The following is an 8,706-nucleotide window of genomic DNA, read 5'->3' as shown; positions in this document are numbered from 1 at the left end:
CTCTCAATTGCATATCGCTCGGGGCCATGTACAGTCCCACGTCGAAGACGTAGTCGACTTTCGACCTGGTGTATTCCAACACGTCTTGGTAGCGTTTGATGGCACTCGGGAGATCAACTGGAGAATTGATAGCATCCTCAACGTTAACAACGAACTGTTTCATGAGCGTCGTAAGCAGTCCCCTTACCGAGGATATTGGAACGCGTTTGCGTCTGTGCACCCAACAGCGCCCACACGTACGTTCAAATCGAGTCGTTCAACCTGATTACACTGGCACGAGTGAATCCTTACGATGTGTCCAACATGAACTTTTTCCAGGTATCCGCTGCCCCCTGCTCGAACCTCCAGACTCGGTAATCCTTGCTGTTGTCAAAAGCCATGTAACGGTCATCCCACTCGTTCGTTGCGAGGTGATGATACGACTTGTACCCCCATTCTTTCATCTTCTCACTGGCATCCACGAGGGGCATGTTGTGAACGATGGGGATACCCAACCCGTGGTTCGGCCCCGGCAAACGCCAATCCGTCTTCGAGTTTAGTTCGAATTCGTTGTAAATACGTTCGTATGCCCGTCTATAGTACTGGTTGTTTACTGCATCCCACGCCTTGTCCTGTGGGAGCGGGGCGCTGATCTCATTGAGGATACGCCTGATCTGGTACTACACATGGAACGTGAACACAGACTGACTCAGCAGTCCATGCCGAGTGTCAGTTAATGCCACACCACACCCCATTGTAGCGCACCACACGGCGAAGTTGAGTTGATTCTGCCAGAACTGCATCGGGTTGTTGAACCAAGCGTGAACTACCTTACCGGTAGTCACCGAAAACCTATACCGGTCGAACACATCTATGAACTGGGCGTTGAAATACAACCCATCAGCGACCACGATCTTGTGTGGGAAATCTATGTTCAGTTTAGGGTAAAACACTCCCGGGGAGTACATTTTAAAACTATTATGTAATGAGCATATATACTCTAACATGTACATAACACTTCCAGGAATAACGAGCGGCAAGGCCATTCAGCTGATGCACGCGATCGAGTCAACTCGAAGTCGCACTCTGCGATATCACCTACCTACCGCGATGGACTAACATCAACGCCAGCAACAACAAGATGTTCGTCAGTGACGCCCGCAACCAGATAACTGACGGCTACTACAGCGTGTGCTCGCTAAGCGACGAGGTCTTCAAGCCCCTGGGAGGCACCCATGAAGGGCCACCTCCTCGTGGTGGGTGCTGGGTAACGCTAAGCGCCCTTCAAACCCACGTTGTTGACCCGGGGGGATATTAGGTCCACCAACCTGTTTGCCGTGGGTTGCGCCCCTGTGTCGGTGGAGGACGGGATTCTGGTGGTTGAGGGCAAGGGCTCCAGGAACAGTGTTCCTTTGCCCAATACACCACTTCGACCCTTACTTCACCTAGACGGGTGGTAGAACTGGCCTGGTTCTATCAATCAGCTGGTCACGCCAAGCCCTGTGCATTGTATTTTGTCTTGCACACCTTATATCTAATTATTCATTCATTACTTTGTGGACTTGGTAAAATTGTACTTGTACTATTCACTTGCTTAATTTAAACAAATACAAAATTACTTGCCTAGAGTCTAACATGCCAGAAGGCGGTGGCTCATGGGCCAATCTGGTAGAAAAATTGTTTTTTAATGTTTCTACTTGAGTATATCCCCCTGGTATCCCTGGTGCCGCCTGTTGGAGACCCACGGGCATGAGGCATCGTCCTTGTTGACACTCCATGGTGGGTGGGGAACCAGGAGGATGAACCACAATCACTACAACCATGGAACCCCCGATGAAAAAACGCTCGTATGAGTCAAATGATTTCTGTGATGCAGATAGGCCGAGAACGCCTTCTGTGACTTTTGAAAACTGGCCCAGATTCTTGGTTATCTCAACTCAGGATGGCACTCCACTCAAGTTGAATCCTTTTGCCATTGAGAAGGCTATTCAGGGCATTGCTGGCGATGTTGAAGATGCCAAATTATTACGCAGTGGTTGTCTACTTATTAAATGTAGACGACAGAAACAGGCTGTCAATCTTCTTTCCACCAAGACCCTCACAACTGTTCAAGTTGTGGTTTCCCCACACCGATCCTTGAACAGCTGTAAGGGGATAGTGCGAGATAGTGGTCGTTTACTTGCTGACATGACTGAGGATGACATTTTGGAAGAACTAAAGAGCCAACATGTTATCTCTGTAAAACGTTTCTCTTCCAAACGACATGGTGCGATCATTAAGACCAACACGTATCTGTTTACCTTTGGTCTTTCCAAAATACCTAACTCAATTAAAGCCGGATATTGTAATATCAAAGTGGATCTGTACATCCCTAATCCTCTAAGATGCTACAAATGCCAACATTATGGACATGGATCTAGAACGTGCAATAAAGACGCTGCTTGCAATCGTTGTGGCGGTAACTGTGATGACAGTACTGAATGTAACAAAGATCCTTCATGTGTCAACTGTGGCGGTAATCACGTTTCCTCTTCCAAAGATTGCCCCATATGGAAACGCGAATCCAAGATCATGAAAATCAAACATGAAAGGAATGTATCTTTTCAAGATGTGAAGAAGATTGTTCTGGGCGAAGAACAGTCCATACACAGTTCCTATTCTGCAGCCGTTACTCGACCAATTTCACAGTCTGTTCCGCAACATGTTCCATGGTTGTCGGACCGATTATACATGGACTGAAACCGAAGCTCCTAAGTTAATTTCAGTCTCTATCACTGCAGCAACAGTTCCTGTTGTGGAATCGGCCAGTTCACAAACACCTCCCCACGATCTACCATCATCTCAGTCGTCTAGGATCACACAGTTAGAAACAAATGTAAAACAAGTGGTAAAAAACATAAACAAACCAATCCCGGAATCAAAACAGCCCCAAAGTGGCAGGAGATCTAAAGGATCTGAAAACAAGATCCAGTTGTTCAACAAATACGGTTCACTTGAAGATATGGATGTGTCTGACATCAGTAGTCAGAGAACACATAGCCCGTCACCCTCCAGGAAAGGGCGGGGCAGATCGCCGATTAATCCTCCTAAAAGGTAATGTCTTCACATATTCTACAGCGGAACTGTAGAGGTCTCAGGAACAATTATAATGATTTACAGCTTTTAATCCATGATTTCAGACCATCAGCACAATGTTTACAAGAAACATACCTGAAATCTACAGATAAATTTGATTTAAGGAATTATGATTCCTACCATCGTTTTTCTCCAGCTGGTGATAAGGCCACTGGGGGATCTTCTATTCTGGTGAGTCGGGACACGATTCATAGCGCTATTCCACTTAATACCCCTCTTCAAGCCGTTGCTGTCCGCGTGACACTACATGTTGTACTTACTTTGTGTTCACTATATATACCACCATCATCCTCTATACAGCAATGTGATCTTCAGATGCTCTATGATCAGCTCCCAAAACCTTGCATTATAATGGGAGATTAAAAATGGTCATAACCCACTTTGGGGTAGTAACACGACCAATGCAAAAGGGAAGATACTCGAGGATTTCTTCTCAAATAATGATTTATGCATTTTCAATGATGGCTCTGACACATATCTTCATCCTGCAACTGTTTCGTACTCCTCTCTGGATCTATCCGTTGTGGACTCTAATTTATATAACGAATTTGACTGGTCGGTCCATGATGACCCTTGTGGAAGTGACCATTTTCCCACTATTCTTTCAGCCATAAACCCCAGTGATGCTGCACCATTGTCCAGGTGGAACTTTAACAAGGCAGATTGGTCTATGTTCGAGACCTTATGCCATACCAGATTAAAACCCGAATTCTTTCTAACTGTGTCTGATCCTATTCAGATGTTTTCTGAAATATGATTGCTAATGATTGTATTCCCAAGTCCTCTATGGTCCCACACATCCGTAAGCCATGGTTTACTATTGACTGCAAACAAGCTAGAAAGGCTAGGAAAAAAGGCAGAAAAATATTTCCATCGGCACCCAACAGTCCATAACTTAAACCAATTTAAAATTTAAAACGCCAAGGCTCGTCGTACATTTAAACAAAGTAAACGACAGTCATGGCGAAATTATGTTTCTAAAATTAACTCACGTACACTTATTTCTAAGGTATGGAATATGGTGAAGAAGATAAAAGGTAAAGGTTCCAAATGTAGTGTGCACCATTTTAAGGAGGTTGTCTCTTTTTTAACAGAAAAATCTGATATTGCTAACACATTAGGTGAAACTTTAGCCAAACATTCCTCCTCATCCAATCATTCACCAACTTTTCAGAAATTTAAAAACCAGCAAGAAAAAAAGAAAATTAATTTTAATTCAGATAATGGGGAGGATTATAATGAAATCTTTTCCATTCATGAGCTCCATACTGCCCTTGGGCAAGCTCATGACACTGCTTCAGGTCCCGATAATATTCATTATCAGCTTCTTAAACATCTCCCTGAATCATGTTTAGAAACATTATTAAATATCTTTGACAGTATATGGACTTCTGGTAATTTCCCACCATCATGGCGCAATGCCATAATCATTCCTATTCCTAAACCTGGCCGGGATCATACAGATCCGTCTAATTACAGACCAATTTCTTTAACTAGCTGTGTTTGCAAGACAATGGAACGTATGGTTAATAATCGTCTAGTTTGGTACCTGGAAACCAACAACCTCATCACTGACATTCAATGTGGTTTCCGGAAAAATCGTAGTACCATCGATCATTTGGTGCGATTGGAGTCTTTCATAAAAAATTCCATGCTAAATAAACAACATGCTGTGTCGATTTTTTTCGATCTTGAAAAGGCATATGATACGACATGGAAATATGGAATTTTGAAAGATCTCCATGATTTTGGTTTGAGGGGTCGTTTACCCCTTTTTATATCACAGTTTTTAGAAGACAGACAATTTCAAGTCCGAGTGGGGACTACCGTGTCTGATCATTACAGTCAGGATCAGGGTGTCCCTTAAGGCAGTATTTTGTCTGTCACTTTGTTTAGTGTTAAGATCAACAGTTTATTAAAGGTTTTAAACGATTCAATTGATGGATCTCTTTTTGTGGATGATTTTAATATTTCTTGTCGTGGGAAAAATATGCATACTATTGAAAGGCAAATGCAGCTGTGTTTAGATGAAATAAATAAATGGTGTCTTGACAACGGCTATAAATTTTCTAAATCAAAAACTAATTGTATACATTTTTGTAGAAAATATAAACCGCATAAAGACCCGGTACTGTTTCTCAATGGCACTCCCATCAAAGTTGTAAAGGAGGCCAAATTCTTGGGTTTAATATTTGATTCTCATTTAACGTTTCTGCCGCATATTAAATCACTTAAAACTAAATGCCTGAAGGCCCTTGAATTATTGAAAGTCGTTTCAAATTCTAAGTTGGGAGGGGATCAAGCCACTCTCCTACATCTATATCGATCATTGGTCCGCTAGAAACTTGATTATGGCTCCATCGTATATGGTGGAGCCTGCAAAAGCAACCTTCAACTTTTAGATTCTGTCCACCACCAAGGCCTGAGACTTTGTCTTGGGTCCTTTCGAACTTCTCCTACTGACAGTCTCTATGTCGAGGCCTATGAGCCTTCTCTTCAACAACGGCGTATCAAATTATCCTTACAGTACATAACCAAACTATATTCTAACGAGTCTAATCCTGCATTTAACAGTGTTTTCAATCCTCTTTATGAGGATTTGTACAACAAAAAGACTTCTCTTGTTCCGCCTCTTGGGCTCAGAATTAAACCATTCATTTCTGCTGCTGGCATTGATCTTGAAACTATATCTCCTGCCCATCTTCTTTCTTCTCCGCCTTGGCAATTGGTTAGGCCACAAGTTGACCTAACATTAACTACATTTAAAAAATCAGAAACAAATGAATTACAGTATTAACAAGAATTTAGTCAATTACGAAATAAATATAATACACATAAATCCTTCTTTACAGATGGGTCCAAGGATGGTGGCGCGGTTGCTTGTGCCACTGTCATTGGGTCCAAAACAATCTCTTCCAGATTACCCAATGACAGTTCAATTTTCGCAGCAGAAGCAAACGCAATACTAACAGCTCTTAAATATATTAATAAACACCGTAAATATAAACAATATATCATCTTTTCCGATTCTCTTTCGTGTCTTGAGGCTATTACAAATCTTTCTTGCAAACATCCACTTTTATTAGAAATTATTGAATTGTACAATGAACTTGCTACTGGCCAATGCGACATCGTCTTTTGTTGGTTACCTAGCCACGTTGGCATTTCTGGGAACACGGTGGCTGACCTTGCTGCCAAGGCAGCACTCAGCAAGTCTGTGACACCACTTCTTATCCCATACTCTGATTATAAAGCCAGCATTAGAACATACATCCGCGATCTAATGCAAAAGAAGTGGGACACCTAAGTAGGTATTAATAAATTACATGCAATAAAACCCTACATTGGTTACACCTACTTGGGTTGTCAGTCCAGATTTGAAGAGGTCATTATGCGCCGATGTCGCATTGGCCACACTAGATATACTCACGAATATTTACTGAAAGGCGAAGATCCTCCGTTTTGCATCCCTTGTGATGAAAGAATCACAGTCAAGCATGTCCTGCTTGACTGTGTTGAATATTCCATCACAAGAGATAAGTATTTTAATGTCAAAACATTGAAGGATCTTTTTTATAATGTTAATTATCATTTAATTATTGAATTTTTAAAAGAATTAGATTTGTTGACTGATCTGTAAATAGCTAAATATTTTATTGTTGGTAGTTTATATTAGTAACTGAGATTGTTTGTGGCTGTACCCTCAAAGGGCATTGACGTAGCGTAAAATTGTTGTCCTCCTGAGAGGGTACGTAAGTCCCAAAACTTTCAAAGTCATTTTAAACTTGCCAGGATTTTTAGACGTAGCATTCTTGTCTTTTTAATTGTAGCTAACATTTCTTACAATCGCCAGCAGCTGAAGGGATGATGTAAATCCAACTAGGGTCCATGCAGGTAGCCACGGTACTGTAAGTCCCCATGGTACCTAGTTTGGTGATCTACCTTCTGGTGTTGGCGATCAATAGCTTGTTTTTATATTGTATTGTCCAAATAGTGCTATCAGTTTTACCTCTCCATACTAGTTTTAGTTGTAATTGTGATATTCTAGTTGTTTTACTGTCCTTCGTCGGCAGGTTTTTATAATATACATATGTTTCATTTCAAAATCAAATATGTTCTCGTCACGATATGGCTGAAATATTGCTGATGTGACGTTAAATAATAACTCACTTACTCACTCACTCAAGCCCCTTGGAGCCGAACTCAAGATGAACGACTCAAACGGCACAGTGGTGTTAATCAACAACGGAAGAAACCCATTGAGGCTCGGCCGACCATTGGCGAGGACACTTGGTATGTCACTGGACGAGATAAAACCAACAACTACCGTCATAGGCACGAAGTTACCCGACCTAGTACCGTACCGAAAGCTGTGCATTCATCTCAGTCAGGTGAGCACAACGGACAACATTCAAGGGGGTCACCCTTCCACAATACTGAGAGCCGTACCGGTGAAAACGGAAAAATACAACAACGGCAGAACCGAGTCGTTTTCGCCGCGGCAGTATAAGAGGTTAACCCAGGGCAACATCCCTGAGCTGATAATATCGGTGTTAGACATAAATCATAATCCCGTGAATATAGGATACCTCAGCATAACGCTGCACATAAAATGACCATTGCACAAGGCGCCGGGATGAGGGTGAAAAAATGCGTCAATACGGGGATCTCCGACCTCGGGGACATACGCGGATTCGACGACCCCGGAGAAGATGGTAAATTGTACGCCTTGCAACTGAAAAACAAGATTTACAAACGCGTTGAAGTCCCCTCCAGTGGAACCCTAGGTGATATAGTAGATACCTCAAGAGCAGTCGTCAACACTCGGTACGCCCTAGTTAGCACCGGTGATGATAAATGGATAGTATACCCATCGTTCGGGGGCAAACTGTTTGACTTAGAAGATGTTGAGAGTACTACCGTCGCCCGAAACAAGACATATACGCTTGTCTTCACCGACGACGACAAGTGGGTGTTTTTGCCGCTAAAGTCGACTGGTTTCTTAATATTAGGCTCAGCTCCCCCTGCGTGTTCACGGAGAACAAAGACAACTACCTAAACAAAGTCGTGAATAACGGAACCCTGCTCGTGGCTTACGTCCCGGCTCAGAGCCGTAGCGTAGTCATCAGCCCAGCCGCCAGTATGGCAGCCCACATACTATCGAGTAAACCGGAGTGCAAAACGTGACATTGCAGTTGGTGTCTGAATTCGAAGGCGTAGTCAACATCCTGGAGAGTCTACTGGATAACGCCACCCTGATCATCAAAGTCTACATAGGGGAACCATCACAGGATGAAGTCGAAATCGTGAAGGGGGTCAAACTTGGGTGGGTGAAACGGCACCAGTATCAGGTTTGCACTGTTTACGTGCGGTTGAATGCCGACTCCCACACCAGTCTGCAGGGGGTCACCGTGACCGTGGAAGACACGATATCACTCACCAAGATCTTCCTACGCGACAACATACACTTCATGGGGTTGAAGTGCGCCCCCGAGAAATTATCAGAAAAACAATTGGAAACTATCTCGTAATAGTATTATAATAATGACTAGTCATCGCCCCAACATCATGCTTAACGATCTAGGGGACATA

This window comes from Haliotis rubra, unplaced genomic scaffold (genome assembly GCF_003918875.1).
Source record: "Haliotis rubra isolate DU_JTF1 unplaced genomic scaffold, ASM391887v1 Scf1202, whole genome shotgun sequence".
Classification (NCBI taxonomy): domain Eukaryota; kingdom Metazoa; phylum Mollusca; class Gastropoda; order Lepetellida; family Haliotidae; genus Haliotis; species Haliotis rubra.
This window is presented reverse-complemented; position numbering follows the sequence as displayed.